Source organism: Triturus cristatus, chromosome 9 (genome assembly GCF_964204655.1).
Source record: "Triturus cristatus chromosome 9, aTriCri1.1, whole genome shotgun sequence".
NCBI lineage: Eukaryota > Metazoa > Chordata > Amphibia > Caudata > Salamandridae > Triturus > Triturus cristatus.
Genome location: NC_140592.1, coordinates 454,744,306 through 454,749,825, shown reverse-complemented (window position 1 = coordinate 454,749,825; position 5,520 = coordinate 454,744,306).

Genomic DNA, 5,520 nt, shown 5'->3' with positions numbered 1-5,520 from the left:
CTCGAGGTCTGGTGATTTATTTGTTACTGGGAGAAAGGGGTTAAGGTTTGTGGTGTTTCAGAGGACCGAGGCAAGCGAGTAGCCCGTCTTGGGCACGTTAAAAGGGAACTTTCTTTTTGAAAGTCGATGGGTGGATTATTTCGGGCTATATGAATTTGTGGAACTTCCAGCTATTAGCCATGAGTGCATACGTTCAACAGTTGCTGACTTGCATCTCTCTTGGGACAGGTCTCAATAGGAAGTCTTTTGTTGTAGCCATGGTTGGAGAAGGGCACATATGGCCTACTCAGTCTGGTGAGGCATATGTGGAAATATGTCTGCCTTGTATGTGGGGGTAGGCGACTATAGGAGGGTGGTCTGTTACTGCTTCTGAGGAGCTTGATGATTCCCACTTACTATGTGATCAGAAGTCGATTTTGAATTGAAGGCAGTATCTAATCCCAGATCATCCCCTTAGCGTAAAGTTTATCTTGCCAGAATGGTTGGTTGAACTGAAGGTTTTTGGGAGCAGTGTGGATACAAACAAGTAACCAGACAAGTAGAGTGAAAGGCAGCTAATTCTGAATTGAGAGTAAGCCAGGAGGCATGTTATGTCTTGTGTGTTGGACCCCAATCACCAGATGACAGCTTTCATATCCAAAATGGAACAGACATGGATGGCGTGTGACACACGCCTCCTACAAGACCGTCACTGCATACAAACTTAAGGAGTGTTGTAGATGTTTTAAGTCTCTCACATATGCAACAAGCATTAAATATGCAATAGGTCTCGCCTTTTATTAAGTTAAAGCCATTTGCTTTGCTATACAATACCATTAGCAAAGCAAATGGATTTAACTTGATCAAAGGCGAGACCTATTGCATTTTCAATGCTTGTTTTAGAACTGCCGGTGATGGGAACCGGCAGGACCTGGGCCACTTATAAAGCCCTGCTCAGAGGGAAACAGCAAATAAGGACGCAGAGCTGGAGGGCGTGAGGAGGGGAGGCAGCAACAACAGTGTATGCAACTCACTCTAGGGCGAATCCCAGGTTGTGGTTGGCACTGCCTCTCCGCCCTGTTAATTGCTGTTCTCGTGACTGGGTCCTTCTTCCCCCCTCTTTCTGTCTTTAGTCCCTCTTCGTTGCTCTGCTAGGCTGCTGCTGGGCTGGGGAGGACTGTGGATTGCTATGAGCTGTGTTCAACGTGTTGGCTGCTGTTTCCAAGCCCATCTCTTCCAGGCCTTGACCTTGCAATGACCCTATGGCGATCTTTGGCCACATGGTGAAACTTATCCGTCAAACAACCTTAGCGTAATAAAGAGCAAATAAATATCCTATTGCAAACCAGGATACATTCTGTTTACATATATAACATTTATTTTAGAATTTTTGATCTAGCGCTGTAAGACCCCGAATAGTGAAAAAGTGCTACACAACGAGTAACAGGATAAGAACTTCCACAACACCAGCAAGTGGAAGAGAAATGACATAATACAGTAGTGAGGCCAAGTGTGAGATATATATACATGTCTAATAGGCAATGACTAACCTATCCACCACTCAAATTACGTTCATATTTCACTATACTAATCCAACACTAATCCTGTATGGGTTCCCGAGTAGCGTGCTTCTCGCCGAAAAAGCACTTCAACACCTCGTCAGGGGTAGTAAGCGCTATATAAATGCAATTACAATACTATACAATCAGTATAATTATTGGCCATTTAAAAGATATATGCAATTGTAGAAAATGTGAAAAGATATATAGAGAACAGCCGGGAAACAGTAACATATGTGGGATATGTACATTTGCAATAAGCAGTAGTACTGGGGCGTAGTTATCCTTGGTGCAGTAGGTGCAGTGCACCAGGTCCAGGAGCTCTGAGGGGTTATTGAACCGTGATAATTGCTGTGTTTTACTACCCCAACAACAGCCAAAGGGGCTCGTTTCCTTGCTAGCACCAGGGCCCATGGCAAGCGGACGGGGCGGGATGTAGAGAGCGCATGAGACTCCAAGCTCACCTGACCCTCTGTCTGTGATAAGAGTTCGACATAGTGAGTATATTAGCAGTACAGCTGATGGGTGCTGCACATTGTTGACGTTACCAGCACTGCAACCGCAGTGGACAATGGGAAGTCAGTATTAGCAGACATGAACACAGTGAGCGGGGTCAGGGAGCGGTGAGTAGGTGAGCCTTCAGGCCTTTGCAGATCTGCAATGAGGAGTCAGGTCTTATAGGGTTTGGAAGAGCATCCTGTGTCCTATGCACATCGTTCGCTTGATGTTTTTTTTAAGTGAGCGAGATTCCAGTGTTAACCGCTTTAGGGAGTTTAGAACAGGAGCAGTATTCCTGTGGCAGTGATCAGCCTGGCTGCGGAGTGGACGACGGCTCTGAGAGGGTTTGGGCTGGACTTAAGTATTCCGAGATGATAGTGTACTATTGGCGGCGGGAGGATATTGCTGAAGGTGTGCTATTGGTGGTTGTGGTAGTGGTGTTTGTGGTACTGGTGCTTTGAATTAAAAAAACACTTAGGTGGACATGTTGGTGTCATGCTCACATTTGAGTTATGAAAAATCATTTTTAAAAAGCCTGCTGCAGTAAAGATTGCTTTGGCTGTATACAGTTAATGTATTCGCTAAAACAAATGCATGTGACAAAATGTTTAAAGATTGAGAGTACATTTCAAATGTAAAATGATGCAATGATTGCAAAAACTCCATAGGAAGCATTGCTTAATTTGAGCCGGTGGTTTCCATGCTCTGCACTGGCACTTCATTGTCAACACCGGTGCTTTTGACAGTCTGTCACATGGTGGCGCTGTCTGTCAAATTTAGAGAAGAGCACAAAAACAGTTGGTTATTAATTCAATATACATTAAAATGAGGAATGCCTACCACCCAGGCCATTCTTATAACATTAGGGGTGTGGAATAGGCTAACTGTCACACTTGTAAGTGTGCTAGTTAGTAATTGTCTTGGTACTGTCATCACAGGCGCTGGCAAGGGCCATGATTGGAGCAAGCTGCAGTTACCTCCTGAATAGGGCCCTGAGACTTATTTTGATACAAATTAAGCACTGACTGGAAGTGGAAGGATACACCCAAACTGCCAATAGCAAGACCGTGAGAGAAACGCTCCGCCGTACTGATTAGGATGTGATTGACAATTCCTGAAGTGAACGGCTGACAGAGACTATCCCAGATGAGCTAACGGCTGAAGGGGGTTCTGATGCAAAGCCCCTCTGTGCGCACTGTAAGCAGTGGGTGTTGAGTCAATATATCTTCTCGCCTCAGCCCGGACTCTATAATGCAGTACTCGCCGAGGACAGGGTCTTCAGCATGCCCACTACAGTACAAGGGGGCCTGCAGCAATGGCAGAATATACTGGACAATGTTGTGATTGACACACCACCTACAGGCGGGTTAGTAGGAAGTCTCGATCAGGTTTAGGTATGAATGGTTGGAAGGACGAAGGCCCATCTGTCACCGTCACTGCCATCCTTTGGCATTATATCAACTGGCGCCAGTTTTGGTGGTGCCAGGCAGTTATTGACTGGAAGAGCACCGACACTCTGCCCCCAAATTCTCTTTCCAGGGTCCACAGCCCCTGATGGGTGACCCCCAGTTATTGGCGGTGCAGGCTGGAAGTTCTTGGGGTGCAGCCTTTCCACTGTGGTCCATCTCCCAAATCTCCACTGTGTAAATCCGTGGAGGCGAGCCATAGACACTTCCAGCACCTGGAAGTGGTCCGACGGGCTCTACACCTGTCAGGCAGAAGACGTATAGGCCTGTGGGCTCTGGATGGAGGCGCCGGACCCATCACGCACTGCCCGTGTGGTGATCCGTCTCTGAGTGGCACTTGATCGATTCCCATTTCAAACCTCTAATGATATCCACAGAGGGCTCCCCAGGCTTGCAGCGCTTCGAGGACCTGTATGCGACCAGGGCTGATGAACTGGCAGAGGACGGGGGTGCCTGAGGGCCATTCCCATATCTCAGGTGTGCAATCCGAGCAAGACCACTCTACTTTTGTGGACGTTGCATGGACTGAACCAGTCCCCCGGGGGCACATGGACACTCTAGCACGCGAGCTCTGCCCTTCTTAACTCCATCTTTCTACATCTGTCCCTTTCCCAGAGAACACGCTAGCTCTTGTCTCATCACGCCAGCACTACCTCTGTCCCTTCTTTGGTCCGGCACAAAACCACTGTTCCTTTGCTCTTGCACTAGCTTTGGCCCCTTTTCACTCCAGTACTAGCTCTGTTCATTTTTCACTCCAACACTAACTCTGTTCCTACCCCCCTGCACTAGCTCTGTCCCTTCCCCATGCACTTGCTCTGTCCCTTCTCGCCTGCACTCGCTTTTGCCCCTTTTCACTCCAGCACTTGCTCTGTCCCTTTTTCACTCCCGCACTAGCTCTGTCCATTTTAACCCCAGCACTGGGTCTGTCCTTTCCCCCTGCACTAGCTCTGTCCCTTTTCTACTCCAGTACTAGCTCTGTCCCTTTTCTACTCCAGTACTAGCTCTGTCCCCTTTCTACTCCAGCACTAGCTCTGTCCCTTTTCACTCCAGCACTAGCTCTGCCCCTTCACATCTGCACGAGCTCTGCCCCTTCACACAGGCAGTAGCTCTGTCCCTTTTTAACTCCAACACTACCTCTATCCCTTCACACCTGCACTAGCTTTGTCCTTCCCCTCGCTCACTATCTCTGTCCCACCTTTGCACCTGCACAAAAGTTCTGTCCCTTCACCAGAACTGTCCCTTCGCTCCACCATTAGCTCTGCCCGTCTTCAATCCTGAATTAGCTCTGCCCCTCTATTACTCTGGAACTTGCTCTGTCCCTTTCATTCCAGCACCAGCACTGTCCCTCCATCCAGGAATACCTCTGTCCTTTCTTCACTTCAGCACAAAACTCTCTCCCTTCCCTCCAGCACTAGCTGAGTCCCTCCAGTGCTCTGTTCTTTCACTCCTGTAGTAGCTCTGTCCCTTTACCCCAGGGCTGCCTCTGTCTCCTCTTCACTCCTGCAGTGTTGTTGTCCAGCTCCAGCATAAAATATCTGCCCCTTCATCCGTCACTGTCTCTTTACTTAATACCTCTGTCCCTTCGCTGCTGTACTCCTACTTTCGCTCGAACAGTAGATTCGCGCTGTCTTCGCTCCCGCACAGACTCCGGCCCTCCATTCACGAGTGCATAACACATGCAGCAGCAGCATATACTATTTATAACACCTGCGGTTAGTGTAAAACGGACGTTACGGACCCCTCTATAGTGTCTGATTCTGCACATCACTGACACCTGGAGTTACTACAAGATTAAGTAAACTACGCCATGTCTGTCTGGAAAGAAATCTCGTGTAAGAGGAGACACACTCAGCGCTTTTTACTTTCCAAGCAATAAAGTGTTGTTTTACGCCACAGGAAACACCCTCTCTGTTAGCTCTTAATTTATGAGGGGGTCGAGATGAAATCCGCGTAATGCGATACCACCCACAGCACTGTTACAAAACAACTAGTGCCGTGACACCAGGGTTGACATCACC